Source organism: Dermacentor silvarum, chromosome 5, assembly GCF_013339745.2.
Source record: "Dermacentor silvarum isolate Dsil-2018 chromosome 5, BIME_Dsil_1.4, whole genome shotgun sequence".
Taxonomy (NCBI): Eukaryota; Metazoa; Arthropoda; class Arachnida; order Ixodida; family Ixodidae; genus Dermacentor; species Dermacentor silvarum.
Window position 1 is genome coordinate 85,381,908 of NC_051158.1, and position 26,392 is coordinate 85,408,299.

At 45.1% G+C, this 26,392-nt stretch overlaps 1 long non-coding RNA gene across 1 annotated transcript in view; it reads right to left on the minus strand.

The window, feature by feature from the left end:
• LOC125945406 (uncharacterized) overlaps positions 1–22,256 on the minus strand; it is a 41,963-nt gene extending 19,707 nt beyond the window's left edge. Inside the window, exon 1 of the long non-coding RNA XR_007466878.1 lies at positions 22,144–22,256. This is a non-coding gene — a long non-coding RNA (uncharacterized LOC125945406). The remainder of the gene's footprint in view (positions 1–22,143) is intronic.
• Positions 22,257–26,392: the final 4,136 nt, after the last annotated feature.

Below are 26,392 nucleotides of genomic sequence, written 5' to 3' on the forward strand. Positions count from 1 at the left end.
GTGATCTCGTCGGTCAACATGTGTGGGACTTTTCTTTTTGTTAATCTTTTTTTTTTTGTAGTCGTGTGTTCCTAGTGTTGCATGGGTGCTGCGGCGTGGTTCGCTGCTAGCGCTTCATTGTACAGGTGACGCCCAGAATGTACCAGCGCTAAAGCCTTAACCGGCGCTCTAGGTAGAGCCGCTGCCGTACCTTGTGCGCCCAGCACGCCCTGGTGGCTCGTGCCCGAGCGGCTGCCATTTCCACAGGGATCCCGGACTAGGGAGTCCACTTAGGTGTCCCCCCTTCGGGGGTCAACTCTCTTGTATTTTACTAAAATCAATGTTTTCGCCCCCACCATGACCACCACCTTCCGTATATTCTTCTCCGCCTCGAGGGAAGTTACCATCAATATAAATTCTATGGTCCAGTGACTCGCACTGTTCGGCGACGGCACTGCGCTGACTGTCCAAGTGACGGAGATCGTTCGTAGGTTGCCGTGATCATGCAGGGAGATCTTTATTCCCTTCCCCCACCTCTATATGGCGCAGGTAACTACTGCAGATCATTCTATAAACGGCACCTCGCCACTTCTGAAGTGGCCGCCAGTGTTCCGGCCTGAAGATGACAATCGCAAGCGTCGCGACAGGCTTGTGTGAAATTCGAAATACCTTGCTTCCGCAGCAAGCGCGACAGTGTGTCCCTCTCCCCCCGCAGATAGAGAAAGCAGACGCGTCCCAGTGCTGACAGTGGGGCCCTTTCTCTCTGTCCTGGACGACGAGCTGAAAAAGGGACTCCACGAGGAAACCGCAATCATTCGCTGACGATTGCAGTTTCTTCGTGGCGTTCACTCGTGTTGCCACTCGCCCGGAGCGCATGGGCTTCGAGTAAGTGGCATCATGGATAGAAGATAGAGCACAGCTCGTTTCGAAAAGCGTAATCTACTAACAAACACGTCGTCGTTGTACACCTACATGGGAATCTGACACTCCCAGAGTACATGCTGCGTGTTTCACATATGAACGCACTTCGCCAACATCTGCTCTCATTAAAAGTACGACGACATCAATCAATCGTGCAGGGCTTTGGCCTTCTTGAACCGGATAAGTGGCTACTTAAGGTTCTTATGTAGCTACCTTAAGAAACGCTTCTGTTTACTTGCGATAAGGTTGCGGAAAAGGCTAGGTTCACATATATATTGTATGTTTATGAAACGCGTTAAAAGTACCGAAAAGGCAACTAGGCCAGAAGGTAAGTATAAGGTTAGTTTGTGGATACGATTTTAAAGGGCAGCTGAAGCACATAAAAAAAGAGCTTTCCACGAATTAATATATTTTTTTCACCCCCTCAACACGAAAATCACAGTTTAACGGGTCAGAAGTCACCGCTAGTTGCTTTAATTTAGCAACAACAAGCCGCAGCAGCGTCTGCGGGTTGACGCCCCGGGTTGTTTAATTGGCTGTGATGACGAAGGCGATCGTGACGTCATCAAATTTATCGGCGTGGAGCATGATTCAAATAGAGCGCTCACGTGGCCCCTGTTTTGACGTCCTCCTCGCGCCCGTTTTTTCACCGCTACGCTCGGCGCGCTAAGAGGGTATAGTTTCAACGAAAATTAAAACCGCTATTGCGGCGCTTCTACGCGCATAATCGAGAAAATAACTGCAGGAGTTGAATTACACCGTGTCAGCCATCCAAACCACCGTAAATCTTCAAATTCTAAAACCTCTTCAGCTTCCCTCCGCGCTTATAATCATTCCTTTAGGGAACGCGTAGTTTTCACGTGTAAACACCGTTACCAGTAGTGATATCATTGGCAGCTGAATGAGGCGGTTCCCTAGGACGTTGTTCCAAAAGACCCATCGCTTCTTGCTGGATTGGAATAGTAGGCATATAACACATCACGAAAGCGAATAATTCCTCAGCGGTACAAGTCAACTTTCTATGTACATATACTCTTGCAATTTTAATAGCGTCGCGCGAGCGTCGTCTGCATAGCATGTCAGCGGTCTTGAAATGGCAAAGGGCTCTCCTGAAGCGAACAAGACCTCAGAATGAACAAGAAGTGTATATCGCCTTGCACGCGCGCGCATATTGTCGCTTATCCCGCTGCCACTCGCCGCTAAAAGGCCACTGACACGCCGTTTGTTTGATGCTCACGCGATATTCAACACATTCAAGTGTGCACGTTGTCACATTTCATTTAGGGGATAGCGGCGAGTGCAAGTGGCAGCTTTCGAGAACGGGAACGTACTAACGCTGATTCTGCCCCTTTTCAGCGCTTCTCGCTTCTTGTGTGAGTGCTGTACGAAGTGAGGAATGGTCGATTTAAGATCATCTATTAAAACTTAAATATAAAATAAGTTTTCTTCATCCTAAATCACCTAATCTTCAGGTCTGGTTCGCCAGTGACAGAGACACAAACTCTTCTGCACATGCTTCAAGCACTCTCGGCTGCAATGCGATCAACATTGGCTCAGACTATGTGTGTAGCCAGTGCGAGCAGATGATAATGCTTTAGAGCGCAGTTCTTTGGCACCCGTTCCGGTGTCGAGCGTGGGCGTCGTACCTCGTAACCGAGCGAACGAGCACAGCAAAAGATGAGAGCGAGGCGGAAGATGAAACACGGCGAGAGCGAAGAGAAGGCGAGGAGGAAAGCAAAAAAGGAAGGCACGGCGAAAGCGTGACAAGAAAAGTGTAGTGCCTCAGAATACGGATTATGGCGACGACGGCTACGAGATGGCGCGAGAGTAGCGCACGTCGTTAGAGTTGCTGCATGCATGCGATGCATTCGATCGCCTCCGCTCCGTTTGCGGGGGCGCACGCATCGAGGCACTCTAAAAGTCGTCTGTTCACCAAAGCGCTGATTGAGCGGAGGTCTGTCTGCGGCAGCACCTGTGAATCGTGCCCACGTGTCTGCCACGCGCTTCCTCTCGCGATCTCCCTAATATAGAGGTAGTCGCGCCACATTTCGCTCCGGTTGGAACGTGCCACACGAGACAAATTGTCCGCGCCAGCCAATCTATCGCGAAATGAAAGCACGTATAGAACTGTGCTCAAATTTCGCATTAGGAAGCGTCGTAATCACCGGTGCATTTTTTCTTTAGTTCAAAAGCACATTTCGAATGATTTTTAGCGCGACTAAATGCGAATACAAGCAGAAGCGTAGTGGCAATGGCAATACCAGCGCAATTAAAGACAGTTCCAACGTTAAGGGCAATCCCCGTTCTCTGCTTTACTAACTGCGAAAATAGACAACGACTGATGTGATTTCCGATGGGGACCTTAAGATCAATTATGCCGACCTCAAGAGTATTTGAGGTCATCGGTGCGCATTCTACAGATTCACCGCTTGGGGAACTCCCGATGAATCAAATTAATGTTTGATTCTGAGCGAACGTGGCGGGAAAGTGGAGAGCGACAGCACGCGCCAGCAGATTCGACAATTCACTTGCGCACACAACTATGTTACATCGAACTGCCAATTTTACAGAGGCATGTCTAAAGCGTAGTCAATTTCTACTGTCAGCCGGGCCACCACCCATGAATCTGAGATACCAGCGACCGCCTTCGGACACTCGGGGAAATATTAGCCCGGAGCAGATCTTCGAATGACATCTCATCGCGACCCGTCATTCCCTCCGTGACCGACGCCAAAAGACACTTTTGGCACGTCGGTGCACGCCAGTCCGTACCGACGCGTGCCTGTTAGTAGGGTCCTATCATCTATACTCCATCCGCGTTGCCGTTGCAGGATATACGTAGCTAGTGACTGGTTAGGCAACTTATTCAGCAGCATGCAGGATGTCTATAGAATACTCGTGCATTTCACTCTGTTTCGTATTACGGTAAGATGGCGGCACTTGTCTCTAGCACTGTAACCAGGGAGGAAGGAAACAAAACAGGAGAGGCCCTGACGTCACTTTTTTGAAGCCGGAAGTGCAGCCATGTTGGTGTGCCACCTCTCTTTGCGCCTCCAATCAGGGGTTCTGCCGCTCGCCGGAGCAGATGGGCGCGAACTTTGAACTTGCATTGTTACGAGCGGCCGGAAGTGTGTGCTGCCGACGCGCGTCAAAACAAATCTTACGACACTAATGTAGCAGGTTTAGTGAAGCAGACGCGCTGCTGTGTTTTTCCGTGGCACGTTGAAGAAGATGACGAAGACCCGCGCCGTGATTGCTTGAGTGTATCTATTGCTGGCCGACACTCGCACTCACAGACCCAAAACACAACTTTCAAGCTTACACACCAGACCCCAAAGTCAGCTTTTCTCGCGAACAAAAGGTGCTGCGGCAAAGACACCGGCGGAAAAATCTTATCTCACTTTTCAGAGAACGAGAGCAGCAGCGAAGCTTCAGGAGTGCGGTTGTCATGGCAACGTTGACATTTGGGGTACCCATCCCAGTGCTCCTTTGCGAAAAACAGCACGTGACTTCCGCCACACCTTCTCCAATACGCTCGTGCTGGCCAGGGCCTCTCCTGGGGTTTCCTTCCTGCATGACTGTAACTGATCAGCACACTAAACAGAAAAACACCCAGATGGGCGTTTTTCACTTGTCCTCTAGCGCAATCCCATTCGTACATGTTTTTACTCCCATTGAATGGGCGTACGATAAAACTCCCATTTAGGTGGGCATTCCTTCGGCATAGTACGGGAGTACCGTAATATGCCTACTTTACCCCCATTTGACAGGGAGGTGTTGCAGGTCACAATGGGAGTTTTATCATTTCCAAATGGGAGCATTTTCGATGAAATTAAGGCGGCATTTAGGCCGTTTTTCAGTATTATTTAGAGAGTTTATGCATGGAATTAAAGGCATTTTAGTTTACGTGGGGCGAGCAGGAAGCGAAATGCTTGGTGGCGCGGGTGACATAGCACCCAACGGATCACCACAGGCCGAAATGTCGGACGCCGGCCACCAAGGCTCAAGGAATCGGGGCCGTTCGAGGAGCTGCCGCCCGAGCATGTGTTTTGCCAGCACGAAAACCGCCGTTTGCAGCTATCGCGGGCGTCCGACACTTTAGCCTGCTGTATTCCGTCTGCCACTGCGTATAAGCGCGGCGGCGTCCCGCCACGAAACATTTCGCCGCGTGCTCGCCACACGTGACACAATCGACGGCCCTGGGAATTCACGAAGTCACGCGCACACGTGGTCCAATGGCGAATGAACCCGTCGCTACACTTCTTCGACTTCCTTTTCCTTTCCCTGATCGCAGAGCCCCTCATTGCAAACCTTGTGCCGTCATGCAGTCATCCTCGCGAAAATGCAAGTAATCGCCAGTGCCTCCGAGGTGAGCAGGCGCCTTCGAAAGCAGTTTCTACTCGCTGAAAGGAAAAATACACGACACACACACGCACTAAAGAGAACAAAATTTATTAGACACCAAATGTAATTAATATAATATGTTCACTTTCTGCCAAAATAGAAGCATTTCTTGCACCCTTATAAAACTGTCTGGATTTAAAAACTACATTGTAAACATGCCAGTCACTACTATTCTACATGTCCGAACACAGTAAAATTAGTAAACGAAAGAAATGATAATTTAAGAAATCTTATCTCGTCCCATATTAACTATACATACAGAACCATGTGTATGAACTGTTACTTTGGGCAGACATTCCACAATTTTGCAGCCTATATGTTGAGCTTGCAAGACTAAGCCACCCAAAATTAACAGTGGACTATAGAATGAGGCCGACCAGTGGTATTTTGCATGGGCTAGCACAAAACATACGATGATAAATACCAAAGTACTAAATTAACAAATAGGGACTGATCACACAAACGAGCTAAATAATTTGGTCTAGTTATTGCGTTGCATTTTCGAGCAGGCTACTAAAGATTAAAAATTTCATTATAGCGTTTTATGAGTCACAACCATCATCTGATTCTGAGACACGCCATAGTAAAGGACTCTGGATTAAGTTGAACCACCTGGTATTCTTGTATTTCGCTCCCATCGAAATGCGGCCGCCGTGGCCAGGATTTGATCCTTGGTCTTTTTGTTTATGACTAGATTTGTTAAAGTTCCAAACAGGGTCTCCTATATACAGGGTGATCATTTTTAAGTTTTACAGAATTCTTAAAAATAACCTGTTACAGATATCATAATTCTAGTCCTTAGCTGTATCAGAAACGCGGACAATATTTACACGACAAATCGTAGCACATATTCAGCTAATTAACAAAACTCCACTAATTATTATTTGAATAATTTCCGGCCCATATTGTAGTTTACGAATTGTAGCCAGTGAGTTTGCAAGGCATATCCACTTGGAATGAATTTCCAGAATGACGCCAGTTTGGAGATATACACCGTCAAACTTGCCCTAAAGATGCACTGTTGTTCAACTTCCATTTTTAACAAAATGCTATCTTCTGCATTGAAGCACAAAAGTAACTGGAACGCCATTGTATTTCGTCCTACACTTTGGGAAATAATATCTTAAAACTGGTGTCATCCTGCAAATCCATTTCAAGTATACATCCTGCAAGCTCTCCGGCTACCATTCGTTATTTGCAATATGTGCTGTAAACTAATCAGTTAAGTTAATTACTGAAATTTTCATTAAATAATTGAGTATGTGTTTCGATTTCTTGTGCTAGTAATCCACCTCTTCAAATAGTCCAGCTCAAGGACAAGAATTATGCTGTCTGCCACGGGCAATCTTTAAAAATTCCATCAAACTCAGAAATGAACACCCTGTGTATTTATTTTCTAAAAGTGAATGATTTGTGTCCTGCATGGACACTTTAGCATGGCTACCTTGTTTCGTTGAATATTGTGCAAGCAGTGGTTTTTTTCTTTCTACCCAGTGCAAAATATTAAGTCAGCATTGTAATATGTTGCAAATGAATCCACGAATAAGTACCTTCCCTGATCATATCCAACAGTAGCAACTTTAGATGAAATAAGTCATGCTTTCTCATGTTCAAGTGCCTTGTTCTCAGAAATCAAATTCTCCTTCTCACATTGGCCTCCCATCGTGTGATCCCCCAAGCAGAAGTCATTTGAAATTACATTTAATTGCACTTGAAAGAACATATCGCTCTTATTTAAAAAGCACATACTATTGCAGTCACCATCCAGATATAAAATACTTGTCTGCATCAAGCTGTGAAGTAGCAGCACATTTTCTGAGGAAAAAGCCTAATTCTTCCATTGAATTGGGGTGTGTTCTTGGAACACTACTATGCAGTTGCAGACAGGACTGGTAGTGTAGCAACCGTAACAGTGTGAACTGACATAACGGAGCAAGACTGTGTGAACTTGAAATCATTATTCTCTCTTAGGAATCATGCTTTCCAATTATATCATGGGCATAAAGTAACTGGCAAGCAAATCTGCATTTCATTCAAGTAAATAACATATTATTCATGCTACCTTGCAGGGTGCATACTACATTCCCTTCGAACGTGAATTTACGACCTTGCCATGAGTTGCTAATTGTATTGGTGTATTGTTGATTGAGAGTGGTAGAACGGGATATGTACGCCTCAGGCCAGAGCATATGTTTCGACAAGGAGACTTTTCTGGTCAAAAAAAGAATGTCTCAGGCTAAATCCATTTGTTCTTTTGTAAAGATGTTGGCTTCAGCTTGAGACCTTCTTTGTTGGACAACTCTTAATCACTAATGTCGCAACCTTCCTGTTTGCCCTCATCTTGTTCAGTCTATTGCTGTACACAGAAGCTGCATTTTCTTTTAAAAACGTTAATGAGGTCAAGGGCTTTGTGCGTGGCAGTGTCCGCAAGCACAATTTTTTTTCAATGAATGACAGTTTTGGTGCCTTTCTTGAACATTCAATATGGAAGACCCAACAATTAAGCTAACAGACTAGCTATGCCAACAAGTAAGCATCAAACAGGAGTAATCAAGCTCCCTATGGATGTGGAGTGCCATTTCTTCATTTCGCACCATGCTTGGGGTCTGCAGGACTTCTTCCTAAAATTGAGAAACTTTTTGTCATGAAATGTGTATTAAAAGTATTCTGTTCATAATCTGAAAAAAAGGCTATTTGGAAATTCATATATAGGTGGGACCAGCAACAAAGGCAAAGTAAGGGCTTATAGAAAATGAGACGCCGTGCTGAATGACAACTGATTTAATTTTACAACAAACAGTCAAGTACTCAGGAACGCTTGATAAAAGCCATAAAATGCCTAAGAAGCAGGGATCAGTTACACACAATAATGTATGTGCCGGGAAAATGCACCTGGTCATTGGTTTACAAACAAGTATGCCATTTCCTTATCAGTTCACAAAAGAGGTCCTACACTGAAACATTTCTCCTTCAGTTTGGCAATTCTGTGGGCCTTGTTTATTGCTCGGGTGAGTTAGTTGCTCTTCTTACTGCTATTAGAGTATGGTGAAGTGCCCTAGACGGGACAAGGTGAGGCGAAACAGACGGTACAAGCGCAACTGACAGCTGAATGTTTACTGGAAATTTTCGCTGCAGCAAGAGATGTGCCCAAGATACTCGGAAACCAGCAACAAACAGAGCTGGTGCAAAAAACAATGAAATACGGCAAAGATAGCTAACAACATACGCACAATCTCTTATGAATGTGATGGTAATTGGGAAGCATGTGTACGCTGTCAACTGCGCACAACTGGCCCAAGAGGAATAAACAAGAAAACAGAAATAGAAAAACTAGCTAAGCTGTGGCTACCTATGAATCGCACTTCTTTGGTTATAGTGCCCCCAAAGCCACAATAACACACTTTTGCACTGCAAGGCAAGATCCCGTATTTCTCCTTATTTCAAACACCTAAAGTACTGTCACAGCCTGTCGCTCAGGCACTGGTCAGTCTGTCCCAAGTAAACACGACTGCAGTTTAACGAATCCTGTACACGACAGAATTAGCACATGATACATACTGATACTCACGTTTTGTCGTACAATATTTCCTAATTTGACTACCCGTGACGCATTTGCACACTTGTTCCAACTTGCATGGTGCAGAAAACACAAGATCCACCCATACTTCTCTACAACTTTCCTTAAGTTGGGCGAAACCTCAGCAACACATCCGCCTCCTCAAGGTGGCAATGCTTAAGTGCATAAGGTTTCACACAGCTTAATGAAAGTCACAGGGGAAGTATGTGGGTGGTTCCTGTATTTCCTGCGCAATGCAAGTTGGCACAACTGTGCAAACACGTCACGGGTAGTCAAGTAAGGAAATACTGTACGACGAAACACGAGTATCAGTATGTCCAATGCGCTACTTTTGTCATGTATAGAATTCATGTACAGCGGTCGTGTTTACTTGGGACAGACTGGCCAGTACTTGAACGACAGGCTGCGAGGGCACTTCAGGTGTTTGAAATAAGGACAAGGGTTTGGATCTTGCCTTGGACTGCAAAAGTTGCGGTTGCTATATGTAGTTGAAGAATGCGGAAGTTGTAGGCCGTGGAAAAACAATATTAGAATGTGAGCGTTTCGAAGCAGTATTAATTGAAAATTCTTTTCAATTCTGGATCTGATACATGCGTTAGCATGGCTTTGGTGGCACTTTAAACAAAGAAGCGCGATTTACAGGTAGCCACAGGTAAGCTAGTTCTACTTGTGTCGTTTTTGATGTCTCTTGTCTCTCGTGCCAGTTGTGCGCAGTTGACAGCATACACATGCTTCCCAATTATCATGTTTGAAGAAGAAATCGTGCACACGTTGTTAGCAATTTTTGCCATATTTCCTTGTTTTTTGTGCCTGCTCTGTTTGTTGCTGGTTTTGAGTGTCTTGGGCAGATGCGCACATTGTCCTGGTGCAGCAAAATTTTCCAATAAGCGTTCATTGTTGTCAGAAGCTCTTGGCCCGTCTATCCCACCTCACATCGTCCCATCTATTGCACTTCACTGTACTCTAATATGCATCACCAACTGGCCCAAAGTTCAACTCTTCTGAAGTTCTTACTGCTACTTCGCACTTGTCAAAGTCAGGCCAGCAGCCATACTGCATAAAATGTATAGCTTTATGGACTGACAGTTCATGTCACAGATTTATTCTGGCTTAATGGCATCACAGAATAAGCGAAGACAACAACAAGCAGGACACACGCGCCTACTAACTCTAGTTTTAATAAGAAAACAGAAATCACACATAACACGTGGTGATATGAAGTGACTAGAGCACTGCATGGGCTCGGGCTTACCCGAAATCCCGGGCCCGGCCCGGCCCGCGGGTCGGGCCGAGTAGGGCAGTTTTTTCACGGGCTCGGGCCAGGCTCGGGCATGGCATGTGCTTTTTGAACCGGGCCGGGGTCGGGCTCGGATATTTTGACGCGGGCTCGGGCTTTCTGGTGGTGTGCATGTAAACGTGCAGCGAGTTATCCTCGCGCGTCTCGACTCTGAAAAACCTGTTGCCCCGGTGCAGCTGGAAGCTAGCAGTGCTACTCCAGTGTACTTCCGTTTTCTTCTTCCGTCGTATTTTGCGCTGTTTGAACAGAATTTAAAAGTCCTGAAAGACCGTAGTCGCCTCAAATCAAAGCATGTCATTGTATTCCTTACCTAAATCAATGTAATTCATATTTTCAGCGCAGTGTGTAAGCGCGTTCGCGACTTGCTGATTGTTCAAAGGCGAATTGGTAAATCGATGACTGGTAAGATAAGATAATTCGTCACGCGGCTGAAATATGGCACTGCGTCCATCCATGATTGCACGCATGTTCTCAACCGGCCGCCTAGCAGCAGCGCATTACACTGCACCATGGAGGAAGGAGAAGCTTTCTTTCTCCATTTACTCCATTCATGCACTGCGCTCACGACCGGTCGTGGCTGCGCTTCAGCTAGAGTACTAGGATACAGTTAAATGGGACGAGTGGTCGGGGCGGCACATGCTTTGCAGTCAGGCGCCCGACGTGGAAAAATACTGTGGCGGCGCTGCGATAGAAGTGGATTGGGCCACATCAAGGTCGCGTCGTTGGAAACTGCTGGCGCTACTGCACGGTAGGGTGATTCGTACTACTTTGCGTGCTGATATTTGCGTTCAGACCGCTGAAATGTTGTTCCTAATTGCATATGACACGTATTTATGCCTTGATAATAAATTTCTTTCATTTTCTTCTTTATTTTATTTTGTAAATGCCGCTCGGTGATCTTTTTCGGTCTCGGGCCGGGTTCGGGCCGGTTTTGAGCTGGGCTTGGGCCTAATGTAAAGGGGTGGTGGACCGGGCCGGGCGGGTAACGTCGATTATTTCCGGACCCGGGCCTGGCCCGGGTCTCGCCATAACACTTTTGGTCGGGCTTGGGTGGGCAACCCAACGTAAAAACGGGCCCGGGCTGCAAAAATCCGCCCGTGCAATGCTCTAGAAGTGACATCATTCATTCAAAAACACATTCTAGTCCAATGTAACTGAGAATGAGCGATGCATTTGTCCTTTGCGTTGTGAATCTACCAAAGCTTAATTATCTTGTGTACTCTCTGGTCATAATTTCTGTTGAACGCAGGAGTTTGGACTAATTTGTGATAACAGAACTTGGACATCATAACAAGCGTGAAGGAGCGCGAACACGAAGAAGAGACACATAGACTAGCGCCCGTCCACTCTGCGTGTCTCTTTGGGTCCGCATTCCTTTGTGTTTGTTATGATGTCCAAGTTCCATAATTTTGGGCTATAACGAGTTTTGTGGAACACAGGAATAAAGCCACATTTTTTGCAGTATGTTGCAATGTGCGGATGAGATTTGTTAGACACAAACAACTCGATTCACCCCAATCTCAAATTAATACAATGTCTGTCTACACAATGTAGGCATAACAAGATGGCCATTGCCGACTGTACACAACTTCCATTGTACAGTGTACCACCTCCTTCAAATCGTGCCACACGCAACAACCACGTTGTTTTCCTGGCTGCAGTTATTTTCTCACATAACAGCAAACCTCTGTTCACAAGCTTCCTACAGAAAAAAAAAACTTTTAGCCCATAGGGACCAACTGCGCTTTTGCCCATGAAAAAGCACAAAAGCATACAAAACAACTGCAACCATTTTTTACTTGGCTCATATCATTCATTACATTCCATCGGTATGCCTAATTCAGCTGAGCAAATCATTTTTTCACAGGCCCTTGCTAGGACAGTTTTGTGCTGTGACAAAAAAGGCAGAAGTAAAAAAATGAAGAAGGTTTGTTGTGGCTTGCGGCATAATATGCATCCAGCAAACTAGGCCACAAGTGTTCTGTACAGTCTGCAGTCCTCAAAAGGTTGTGCCTACATTGTACAGATGGGATGCTGTATTAATGCGTGATTGGGGGAGCATGACTCATCTGTGTGAAACAACCTGCCCTCACGCATTGTGAAACACAAATGTGGTGGCAGTACTGTGTTCAAGAAAACTCACACTGTAGCCACGCATCATGACCAGACAACATGCGAGGCAATTGTGGCTTCTGAAATTAAAAAAAAATGACAAATGCACCGGTCATGTATCAGTTGCACTGCACGAAAAATTTTAATAGATAACATCACATCATGTCACCACTTATTATATATTTCCTGTTTCTTGATTATAAAGCTTGAAGTGAGAGCTGAGGCTTGTGTCATGTGTACGTATCTTCGTTCACTTTTTGTGGTGCTATTACACCAGAATTGGGATAACCAAGTGGCCACACGTTGCTTTTGTTACATTATAGTGGTGCTCGCAAAGCGGGAAGACAATGCACATAATTCCACACCATGTCAGCATGCCCACTCTTCGCACATACAGCAGATTACCTCTAGAACAAGGTGCGCAGGCTGCATATGTGCTCAGCTGCACCGACAGCCATATGCAGTGATGGCTATGCACTGCGCTAGAAAAGAAGACGCACACACCAACTGCCCCCCACTGGGCTCCTTTCAGGGCCCCCTTAAAAGCTAAGTTTGTCATTTCTTGTTTCTGTTATAGGCTAGTGCAAACAAATGAATTTGTGTTATTCGCGTTAAGAAATTTTGTAGATTAGGTAGAAAATTTATTAAAGCATAGATTTATTACTTTTCACCTTTCTGCCAGAACATCGTACAAATGCATAAGCAGCATATTACCGTGCAGGCAGAAGGTAGCTGTGATAACGTATGTTCACAAGCTTTCAGACAACCTGAAAAAGGTGGCCCAGAGGTACGACGTAAAAGTTGTATTTACCGCACCTAACAGGCTGTCCAAGCTCTGCACAATGACCGACCCAGAGGTAAGAAAGGAATAAGCCTGCAGCACAACACCTAGGCACCCTCCACCCTTCGTTGATTGTGCAGAAGGTGTAGTCTACGAAATCTATCTAAGATGCGGAAAGGTGTATGTTGGCCAAACTGGGAGATGCGTCAACGTTAGGTTAAGTCAACGAGTACAGGATTGCGGGACACACGGATTCCAGGTCACGGCGCACAATCTTTGTCAGCTGCTCTGAATTCTGCTGCTGCAGCGAAGGAGAGTCCTTTAAGTGTTAGGGAGCATGCTATGTGAAAAACACGCATGAAGGGCAAAGACTTTCAAGGTTTCCTGGCTTGACATGTGGGGATTGTTCACCTGACCTGCATAACACGTATGTCATTATGAAAAGCAAATCGCGCCATCGCGCCATCGATACAACTCTCAGATAAAGAGATGGCGTTTCTACGCATGTGCAGCTAATGACGTCTGTGTTGGATAGTGCATATATATGTGAAATTCGCTACAATAAAGCCTGTTGTAAGTTCTGCGCTCGTCCTGGACGTTTCTTTGTGTCGTCCTTGTGTTTTATTGCGCTGAAATCCTCGTCATAATGTACCAACGTACCCAACTCGCCACGTTAATCATGTTTTAAGCGTTGTATGTGGGCGTCTTGGTTGCAAAATAACCTAAATCTTGCATTCTAGTCCGGTGTGTAGGGCATAAAAGGCTCTTACTGGAGTCCCCTGATGCTGTTATATAGGTTATTCAGTTCGCATGATCTTCGACAGAAGTAGCTGTAGGCATTTTTGGCGCAATAACAGTACTGTTCACAGTTTTCGTCGTGGGGAGCGCGGCTTGCCACTTGTAGCGGTCACACATGTTCATCGCCGGCTGCACCAGAATATGCAGCGGTCTGGGTAAAATAACTAACCAAAAGACATCAGTTGAGTTCAAAAACGAGACAGAGTAACCCAAGAAATAGTTTAAGGCTCCAATACACAAACTGTCACTCTCAAGAAATGGTCTGTCTCATAATATTTTAATACAGTCCCTAGTTTAGTACAAGTTTTGGTATGATGTTTTGGTTTCTTCTACACTACAATGATGTTGCTTGTTAGACACTGGTGTTTTGATGTGCATGCTCTTTTGTATTGCTATTAAAAGAACTGTTAAAAACATTTGCTTTTGTAACTTAAGTTTGGAGACAGTGCCTGTCAGCTCATATTTTAATCTTTTTTTCATTTCCTCTGTGCAATTACACCAAACATAAACTACAAAAATACCCGTACTCAGAATCACAAATGTACACACCTGTGTAATGATTCTGCTGAGATCCTTGGAGTGGTCAGCCACACAATGCAGCACAGGTAGAATGGCATCCTGAGTTAAAACAAAATAATAAGAATTGTAAGATGCGCATCAAAAATGTTATGCTGTGAGGCATTTAGCATGTATACTAATTACCACATTTGTATGCAAAATAGTTTTTCACAATAGTTAAGCAAGGTAAATCAATGTCTGGCAATGGGACTGTCAGCGAGTGGTACTCATGGCAATGGTGGCGTATATACCATATCATTTCAAGTGCAGCTTTCGCGGGGTACATGAATTCAAAAAAACTTAGGTTCACATAATACATGACACCTACATTTAGAAGGATGTGTTACATCCTGCACCAAGGCCATGGGTGGCACTGCCTAACACTTTCAGGGCCAGACTTAGTACACACACAGAAATGCACAACAAAGTGAACAGGAGAAGAGCTGTTGCGTTAATTCAATAAAAGAATGCATGGATCATGAAGATGTGAATACAGCTCCCATCAGCAACGAGTTGTCCTTTGGTCCACTTCACTTTTGTTCATTTTTTCTTTCCTTGTCCATTGTTTGTTGGTGCCATATGGTTGTGACGAGCACCTCAGTTCCTATTCTTGTTTTACTACATGCTGTAAAGTCATCCAAATGTGCTTAAGACTCCTAAGAGTAAACTTTAACCGTTTTGTTTGAACAATATTTTTCTCTTTGTTTCACACCTTAATGTGCTGCTAAGAAATTCTAGACAATGCCTTACAGAAAAACCTAGATCCACACAATCACATATTTGAATAAAACTGCACAGTCTACGACTTCAAGATGTGTACATACACACTTTATACCTTTCTACAATGAAAATATAAGTGACTGTTCTAATATGCACACTTAGCATAATGCATAACAGTCAACTGGTTCCAATTGTTTTTGTTATCACACAAACGGCGGCTCCAATTACAAATTTAATTCTGGCAGTGACTCAAGACACTCCCAAAACCTTCCTAATGCGATCAACGAGAATTTACGAATTTAGAGCCGTTGGACACAAATAAGGCAAATAGTTTTATGATGCTAAATAACGAACTGTAATTGTATATGACGGTAAAAGGCCATTCTCTTGAAACATTGGCACTGTTTATCATATAAGCACATTATTATATTTTTATTTACTTTCCTAAGGATTTCACTAAGTGATCTGCTCATGTGAAAGTATTTATACATAGCTGTGTCGTGTTATCACTTGTGTTTTTACATTTGTTTTAATGCTACTTTATGTGCATGCAAACGTGCCAATACTACCTTCAGATCAAGGCCAAACACTATGCTTACAAGGTACATGCATTTCATAATACCAAGCAGTGGACTTAGAGAATGAGCAACTCTATTAAAAAGTCTGGTTCTTTGGACACACATCAAGTGACAGTTGCCTGGAAAACAGACATTTTTATAAAATCATGACTGAATCCAATTGGTACTAAGCATAATGCATCACTCAAGAAACTTGCATTTACCAGAAACAACCATAGACAATGGGACCTCTTTGGCTTCTCCACAATCTGGCACAATGTAAGCTCTGTGAACCCTGGAAAGTGTTCATGATACACTTTTGAAATAGATGGGAAAACTTGAGAAGGACCTAAAATTAAGGTCGGAGAAGCAAAGCAACTTTTTAAGAATTCCACTCTTTTTCTATGCATATGACGGTGAAGGTAAATGATGTATTTGAACTGTGTTTTTAACATTGCAATACTAGGGAGCACAGTTTTGCAATAATATGATAGAGAATAATGATAATAATGCCACACAAAACAACCTAGTGAATATTTTTTTAAAACTTGCACAAGGTTTTCGTCGCTATGCTGATGCACACTGTGCACCGTCTTGCCGTTTTGTTTTTTATTTGTCACATAGTAATTTACATGATATATTTGTCCTGAATTACTTCATGTTGGGCTCCTTCAGTATTTTTATTTTCTTACTGGAAAACACATGCCTATATATGTGTTCTGTCCCATGGAACAGGTGTCACAGCAATCCCTCTAACTGAAGCCACAAAACTAGCCATTGCAGGTAACAGATACAGGGTAAAAAAACTAGGAAAGACCATACCTAGGCCTCTGTTGCTGAAAAGGGGAACTCCTGGAAGGCGTCTGATGTCCGGCTATGAAGCTGCTTCATCCTCACAGCTGGCGATGAAACGGCTGCAGTCTTGAAACACAAGTGAAAAATTAGACATAGCGATGTCACATAGAGCACGCAACAGCTGGCCGCAAGTTAATATGGGGTTACTGCTATGCAGTATTTTGTATGTTGTTCAGCTTACATTATTTGTAAACTAAGCCTGCCAAAATTTTATATTTTAACAGGCTTTGCTCTTTACAACTAAAGCTGTTACCCAACTCATGCCCCTATGCACTTAAGCCATGAAATGTTTACTGATAACCTAAAGTGAATGGCTTCTAAGAAATTATTTGAGTAAAGAAGATGCATAATTAATGAGTATCACTGACATTGAATACCAAGGTAGTATCTCTTTTTACAATAGACAACGGCAGACCTAAAGCACATTTTTCTCAGATTTGAGTTGATCAGCCAGCCATTTTTTTACCAGCAGCAGGAATTGAGTTATCGTGCACGGTAGGATCACACTGTCAAGTGTGATAAGATCCTGAGTTTGAAAGCGCAACTTTGTATGGATTTGCTATCTAGAAATCAAAACGGAATATTTGTAGCAATGGCGCAGCAGCAACACAAACATTAAACAAGTTCGAGACATCCAGTGCACAGAGCCGGCAGTCAAATAATAACAGTGTACAAGCGCCGACTATATAGATATTGCATAGTACTTTCATGGGAGGCGTAGTCGCTGCCTCAGCAAATAACACAGCCACCGCGCTACGCTCCCGTGACCTATCACCCCCAACGCTATCGCGTAAATTTATGTTTCGTCAAGCCAACTGCATCGTTTTCTGCCCGCCGAGGGTCGAGTGACGGCGTATCCGGTAATCTGAACGGTAATCTAAAATGTTTCTTAAATACAACAGTCGACGGGTGCTGGCTCACCAAGCTGCGCAGCGACGCGCAGCAATCGCGCACTGCCTGCACTATCAGCGGCATGGGCGCAGAGAGAGAGACGCGGGCCCGGAGCGTACCGGCAAATCTACGCAGTGCGCGCTTAGTAAGCGACCTACTGCACACAACCGCACGAGGGGATTGACACCACGTACGCGGCAGCTAACAGATACCGCGCACAAAGAATCGCGCAAACCCGCACACACGCGCATCGCAGTAACGATTTGACACATTTTAAGGCCGCGGTTATGCGGCGAAGCTAGGCGGCTTAGCGCACCCCGCACTGCACGTAACTTCTCTGGTAGTGGCTTGCGCTTGGGGAAGCATCAACAACGCTCACAGCCATCCAATTAACAGACCTCAAAACCATGGCAAAGTTCCTCATCATCTAAAATCATATTTTCTATGTACTCTCGCTCCACTCTAAGCGCTCGCCTCGAATACGACAAAGCTCGCACAAACACGGTGATCGTGCAAGGCAGTTTGCAAAATGGTTCGAGACGGCCAACTGTTGCACTGAGGCCTTCAAAACTCGTATCAGCGCCTCTGCTCACGTAGAACACATATGTATACACAGAACGTGCAACGGTCGCTGAAGATCACTTACCGTGAAGTCTTGGCTGTTCAAAACTGCGAGAGACACCAGCGGTGGCAGAACAATGCGCCGACGCTGGTGGTAATGGCTGCCGCTTGGTCGCTTCGAGCGCACTCACTCCGAAGAAGACCCGTCGGCGCGGCGTTTCGATGGTTTCGGGTTTGGCGCGGCATTCCCGGCAGCGCCTGCAGCGCTAGCGCGGCTACTCCAAACAGAAAAACAGCGCGGACGCGCATTGCAAGGGATATTTCGAATCTGGGTGCAGAAACTCTACTGTAATTGTCGCTCTAGGTGACAGCCATGTTGGTCATGGCAGGCGGCTGAGTTGTTCTTTTAGCTGTTTGGCTCGGGGTAGCTCGGGTAAGTTATGGGCGTATTTCAGAACTCCCTATCTACCCAACGCCAGTTATTTTTTGAAAACCCCCATTTTAGAACCGCAACGTCCCCTTAATGTTCATCTGAATAAGGTCGGGGGAAAAATAAAGGTTCTGGCTTGTTTTACTCTATCTCGTGGGAGTACCTGTTTTGAGCTTGGGAGGAAAAAGGGCATGTCAGCTGTTAAAACGCCCATATGGGCTAATTTGTGTTTACAGTGAGTCGTCTTATATGGCTTATTCTGTCACCAAGCGTCACGACACCACGCATGTTTTTAGGAAGGGCAGCTGACCGCCGACGTCGTAGAAGATCCAGTGCTGGTCCGTGCAGACGGAACAAGTTACTCTGCACGAGGATTCCGCAGAACTAACTGTAGGTTAATTCGTAGAAATTGCACGGTTGTGCGGCCGACATCCACGATTTCGTTCCATTAGCTACTCATAAACCTCGTGAGTATACCCTTCCTCTTTGTAACAACAAACGCAGTATATGCGTGCGCGTATCTGCCTTTGTCGACATATTTATAGATTAAGGTACGTAGTGCCTACGCAGCATCATTTTTATGTTAGTGGTAGAGGAATTACCACAATAGCCCACACTTGCTTCACGTTGTCTGTAGATCTAAATTTCGATGTGTGGTAATAATAACGAGTAAATTACTCATCATCATTATAAGCCTATATTTATGTCCACTGCAGGACGACGTTTTCTCCCTGCGATCTCCAATTGCCCCTGTTTAGCGCTAGCTCATTCGAACTTGCACCTGCAAATCTCCTAACTTAATCACTCCACCTGGTTTTCTGCCGTCCTAGACTGCTATTGTCTTCTCTTGGTAGCCATTCTGTAACCATAATGCTCCACCGGTTATCCATCCTACGCATTACATGGCCTGCGCAGCTCCATTTTTTCCTGTTAACGTCAACTAGAATATCGGCTATTCCCGTGTGCTCTGTGATCCACAGCGCTCTCTTCCTGTCTCTTAACTTTAGGCCCAACATTTTTCGTTTCGTCGCTCTTTGTGCGGTCCTTAACTTGTTCTCAAGCTTCTTTCTTAACCTCGAAGTTTCTGCACCATATCTTAGCACCGATAGAACGCAATGATTGCACACTTTTCTTTTCAACGACAGTAGTAAGCTTCCAGTCAGGATTTGGTAATGCCTGCTGTATGCCCTCCAGCTCAATTTTATTTTTCTGTGAATTGCCTTCTCGTGATCAGGATCCTCTGTGAGTAATGGACCTAGATAAACGTACTCCTTTACAGACTCTGCGGGCGCTATAACGTGAAATGATTCCAAACTGTTTTGATTCCGATTTCTGCAATCAGCCTCCGCGATTGGTCAAAGCATTTTCGGGCCACTCCCAACTTCGCCTGTCTGTCATGCGACGTCACGAAAACCGCGATAGCTCCCCATATGATATAACTTGTACACAGTGATTATGCATGATTAAACCGCACAAAAGAAAAATAATCGTTGCTGATTCGACGCCTTTTCACCATTAGCCCTCTGCTATTGGTCCAATGTTTTCTGGCTACGCCCACTAGCCTGTCCGTCACGCGACGTCACAAAACCGCGGAAACTCACACGTCAAATTGACGTGTGCGCGAAAAAAATGCATTAATATGCCGTACAAAACTGAAAAAATTTCTGAATAGCCACAGACTGCCTCATTCCGAAAGGAATAGAATATGGCTGCCCGCCGATCGCTCAGGCCGTCGCTACTCCTACCTGCCGGTGAGAATGTATTTATTTGCGCATGATAAACCTTTCTGCGTGGCAGTAAAACGTTATCGAGCCCTTTCGGCATGCATACGACATCGCTCTGCCAACTCTTCCTTGCTGAGGATCTGTTTTAGCGGCATTCTTATCCTTCCGTTGCACGCCGCCGCGATTTTGACCAGCCACCGCAAGCTAAGTAAGGCGAAGCAGACAAATCGGAGAAGCCGGCCCCACCCTCTTCATGCGGTTATCTATTTTCAGTGTGCTGGCTCGGCCTCATCGAAACCCTCTTCACTAGAGCGTGCTCCTCGCCTCTTGTCAGCCAATTAGATAAGAGAAACCGCTGAGTGTAGAAAATGATATTGGTTTTGAAAGCGAAATAAGGTGACCTCCTATAAACGAGGAGAGTGTTTGATTGGGTTGTTCAGACAACGCTGCGGGTCAACGCCCGATGCTTGCGTCAGTGGTTACGTAAATTTGACGTCAGGAGTTTGGAATCAAAACAGTTTGGAATCATTTTACGTTATGGCGCCCTAGGGGCAGACTTACGATCCGGAATTCTTGTTCCCTTGCCAGGCTATTGAACATTATGTTTGTCTTGCGCTTAATTATCTTCAACCCCACTCTTACACTTCCTCGGTTAAGGTCCTCAATCATTTGCTGTAATTCGTCCCCATGGTTGCTGAATAGGACAATGACATCTGCAAACCAAAGGTTGCTGAGATATTCGCCATTGATCCTCACTGCTAAGCCTTCCTAGTCTAAGAACTTAAATATTTCTTCTAAGCATGCAGTGAATAGCATTGGAGAGATTGTGTCTCCTTGTCTGACCCCTTTCTTGATAGGTTGATTTCTACTTTTCTCATGCAGAACCATTGTAGGTGTGGAATCTTTGTAGATACTTTCCAAGATATGTAGGTATGCCTCCTGTACTCCTAGATTACGCGATGCCTCGATGACTGCTGCTATCTCTACTGCAATCAAATGTCTTTTCAGAATCTATGAAAGCCATACAGAGTGGTATTTTGTATTCCGCAGATTTCTTGATTATCTTACTGATGACTTGAATGTGATCCATTGTAGGATATCCCTTCCTGAAGCCTGCCTGTGGTCTTGGTTGATTGAATTCAAGTGTTGCCCTGATTCTATTCGAAATTATCTTGGTTAATATTTTATACATTACTGAAAGCAAGCTAATGGGCGCATAATTTTTCAATTCTCTAACGACTCCCTTCTTATGGATTAGTATGATATTGGCATTCTTCCAGTTCTCTGGTACACTTGAAGTCGTTAGGCATTGCGTATAAAGGGCCGCAAGCTTTTCAAGCATGATATCTCCTCCGTCTTTTATTAAATCGATTGTTATTCCATCTATTCCAGCAGCTTTTCTCCGGGTCATGTCTTCTAAAGCCCTTCTAACTTCATCGCTAGTTAAAGAAGGAGCCTCTCTGTCCTGTTCATCACTACTTGGAATGAAAGTAGCTTGACTGCTCTGGGCCCTATACAGGTCAGTATAGAATTCGTCCGCTGCTTTTCTATGTCAGCGAAATTACTGATGATATTACCCTGCTTATCTTTCAATGCACACATCTTGCCTTGTCCTATGGCAAGTTTTCTTCTCACTGATTCCATGCTGCGTCAACATTTTACGACTTCCGCTGCCTTTCCCACGTTATAATTTCGAATATCCCTTACCTTCTTCTTGTTGATCAATTTTGAGAGTTCAGCGAATTCTATTTGATATCTTGAGTCAGACATTTTCATGTTTTCCCGTTTCTTTATAAGGTCCTTTGTTACTTGGGACATTACATGTCCATTACTAAATAGTACAGTACCTTACAAAATGGGACTATATATACAAACACATGCCAATATTGAATAAATAAATTTTAACACTAGTAAACTTCTCTTGATATCAAACAGCATCCATTCAAGACAACATTGTGCTTAGAGCAAAGTGTATTACCGTGATTATCTCTTCTTCTGGGATCGCTGCGAGATGCCGTTGTCCTGCAGAGGAAAAAAATAGGCTGATGAGCACGAATGAATTTTGCTTCTCAAAAATCCAAATGACAATTTTCAACCTTGCGTGGTGCTAGTCCTACCCGTCGGGTTTCTCTATTTGTCAACGGTATATATGAGCGTCAAAAAAGGACACCTATTCTGATCGCACACGACTAGGAAGTGTTCCTAAAGGGCAATGCACCGTACTTCATTTCTACGAAAGCCTTCGACGTCAACAAGCAAAGCTAAAGCGTCAGTGAGAGAGAGTGGCAAAGTGGCAGTAAAGGCAAAGGCAAGTCATAGTATAATTCTATACTATGATTTGCCTTTGCCATTACTGCTACTAAAAGCTCGCAGAAGACCGTTCTTCACGCGAACACACACAGTGCACTCTTGACGAATGTTCAATCCAGGTGCTACGCGGCATTTCACTGCTGCTGTACAAATAACGAATCCTACATTATAAAAATATATCACGGACGCTTTCCAAGTCCCTAACGCGAGTACTAGCCGTTTTTAGGGATTACAACGACGAACTTCTATGGTTCCTATCGACTTAGAGCGATTTATATAAATTTTTACTGAAGTACCTTTTTGTGCCGATTCAAGTCTGAAAATGCGGCCAGTAATGATGAATGTGGAGTTTTGGACCATTCAGCCGTGTTAGCTGAAAGCTTTTAGAGTTGCCCACCCTAATCTAACTTTTCATTTTCTGTTCGAATAGAATGCGGGACTTTATACGCAAAAATGAGTAGTTTGCGTGGTTTCCTGTGTGCGATGGAGTAGCTGCACAATACGTAAAATGAGCTATTCCGTTATGTTGGAAGTTTTGGGGGTTTTGACAAAGCTAATTGAAATGGGTACATTGTTTACATCCTAAAATTTTTTTAAAGAATGTGACGGAGTAATCAGTTGTACTCTGGAACGACCAAAAAATAGCAAGCTGCGCTTCCTTTGCTTTCATCGCACCTTGTGTATTAGTCTTTCAAGAGGGTCGTTCAATAATTTCTTTCGCTACGGATCCGGTCACTTATTCATTGCTATGCTTAGCATCTTTTCCTACTTTCTCACATAGTGTGCGCGTGCTTTACGTGACAGACAAGATAGTTATGTGAATGACAGCTGCTATAGTTATGCATAATACTCTATCGCTGCATGTTTTCCGACTTGCGCAGTTGTATAGTTGCGTAGTTGCGTAGTACCAGTACTGCGTAGCAAAAAAAAAGTTTCCTTCTTCATTCCACCCTGCGAAAGTAAATGTAGAGCGAAGCTGTTGCCGACTTTACACAAGCGCCGCCACCACAAGGCGTCGCACCGTCCTGATAAGTGTAGTGTCCAAGACGTCGTTCACGCCCTTTCTGTTGATGCTTCGACGCCGCGGTGCACGCTCGCGGCGTGCATACGGATGTGCGTAACCCGCGTTCACGCAGTGAACGTCACTGTAATTGTATTGCCATAGCAATTATATGGAGACTCCATGCGAATTTCTGCCGTCGGCGTCACCGTGATCGTTCTCGTGATAACGGTGATAAAAGCGGCGCCGCGCGCCGTATGTGCGAGTGAAAGCACGCGTCCCTCGCGCGCTTTCACTCGCAGAGAGCGAACGCACGGCGGAGACCAAACGCGACAGTCGCGCGAAAGGCCGTGGGGGAATGGCAGGAAAGGAGAGGGGGGGGGGCGAGGCCATGTTGCGGCACCAACGGCGCAAGGGGAACTGGAACTTAGTCTCGCACACGAAAGGAGGAAAGCGGGAAGGCAACGAATAGAGGTAGGGAGTGCGTCTTCTACTCTAGCCGCAACCGCGCACTTGTACTTTGAGCGGCTACCGCCGGTCACCCGCACCATATCTTGAAAGCGATCTGCAGACGGCTCATAGCTTTGTATGCGCTATGCTTTCGCCACTCAATTTCCGTTGAAGCAATAGACCCCACGAACCTTCGCTCGCTGCTGCCGCTGCGCTTGCTCAAGCCAGCATTTTGACAGCGGTTGTCAGCGCTCGTCGAGGGGGATCGTCGAGTGTTTGCTTGTGCGCGCTGACAACATGCTTGTTAATTCAGTTAGTAAGCGAATATGTCCAAGTTTATACAGCCGATAAAACTACTATCGCAATTGATGTTTCGCCTTCCGGGCGAAACTGCGACTTTTTTTTAACAGTCCTGCCCTTATATCGATTACGGTCACAGTACAATCTACGTGACCGATGTAACGGATAGAGCGCCCATTCTTCAAGGACAGATACATGCTGTGCACGCGTTCGTGAAGGGCGCACGCAGGTTACGGGAGTGCAGCATATATCCTCATTCTAGAAGACATTCCGTCTGGCGCAAGTGCTTTATTGAACTCATTTAATTTCTCAAAGTAAAGTGCGTCACAAAATTTGTAAAGTACGACTTACAAACAACCCGCAGGCATGATATCATCGGATTATAATATGAACATACGATACGGAAACATACGGAAACTCAAGATTACCATAGCTCTGCAGACGAAAATTTTTCTTTGTCGACGCGACGGTGTACACGCACGAACACAGAAAATTTGCCGAGCAGCCATATACAGCTTCGCTGTAAAAAGTGCACGAGGGGCTGTCATGCCATACTTACATTCGCTTCGCGCGATTTACTGAACGTCGCCAGTATATATGATATGAACGTAACACTGGCAGATTCTCTCAATATAGGGTGGGCGTGCGCAGCCGCTCGAGGCAGTGTGACCTGCGTACTGAGGTGACACTTGTGATGCGGAACGTGCGTTTAGGTTAGGCGCCTGCCAAACCCAATATTTTTTATGAGGTTGCACTGTCATAATGACAGTTGTAGATATGATAACGTGCAAGCTGCTTTTTTTATTTGTCCGCTGGTATTGACGCAATAACAGCATCAAAAAAATAATTCTCAATTTGCTGCCTCTTGTCGTTTGTGCAGAGGGCATGAACAGCTCGAAGCCACAAAAAGAAAGCGTGAGGAGCTGTGCTAGTTAGCAATTTTGCCGCGCAATATGATACCAGCGGTAAAGCCGGATGCTGAGCAAGAAAAGATATTACGGTATTTGTCCTTGTCGCTTCATTTCTTGCTTAGTGCATGGATTTTGCGCTGCTATTCTTGCATGATGAGAACAATGCTTGTGCAATTTCATCACGCGAAGGCACGCACGAGTGAAGTTATTGAAGTGTTCAGCGTGTGCAATATACAGCAATAACGTCATAACAATTCATTGTGCGCGCTTTTCCACAAGCACAATTTCAAGGCTGGATGAAATACACGCCACACAGTAAAACAGTACATTTATTCAATATAATGTATGACCAGGCGGCCCCAATGGCTGGTCTACTTGATGCACAGAAGCCGCCGACCCATTTTCCCGTCCAAAAAATGTTGAACCGTCACAGCCACCTTTATTTTCTTTCTTACTGTACTTCTGAGTATATTGAGGCAATTTTTGTTGGTTTCCTGTAAAAAAAAGAAGAAAGCTTGCGAAATAGCACTCGTTCCGTGTCTGTCTTTACCCATGAGTGCCATGACTTCACGCTCCAATTTTTGAGTCGAGCGTCTGTTTCAACAAGCTTGCCTCTCGTCATTGTCATGATCGACACATTTCACCTACACAAAACTGTGCGAGGCAAACCAACTGACGCCCAACGCCAACTCTTTGTGAAGTGTCTCTCACATTGGATCCCTTCCAACTGGCGAGGATCCCAACCTCAGAGGACGTCATGAAGCGACCCATCTTTCTTTATTATTGCGATAGGAATTCTATGGACACTCTAAGCGCATTTCTGCCGCCGTCGTCGCCGTCATCGTCGCTGTCGCCGTGAGGTTGCGTGCAAAGTCTAAAAGCGATAAAATCATCCCCGCGCTCCGTACGCTTTGTGTGCGAGTGAAAGCGTACGAGGGTGAGCCGGCAATCGCGGCTCACCCTCGGGAGGGAGGCAGGCCGGAAGCGCGCCGTATTTCGCGTGCGAGGTACGGGGGCGAGGTGACGGAGAGGGAGGGGGGTGCGTTCTTCTCCTTTGACTGCTGCTCACTGCGCGGCCGCGCTGGCGCCGTATCTTGAACGCGATCTGCAATGTGGGCGAAGTGCGCGACCGCGAGCCTCATCTTCAAAGAGATCTGCAATGGGGACAAATCAGGGCGGGGACAGTAGGGCTACTTTCACTACTGGAAATAAAGCGTGGCCATGGCATTTGTAGCCAAAGGAAAATTCAGTAACTT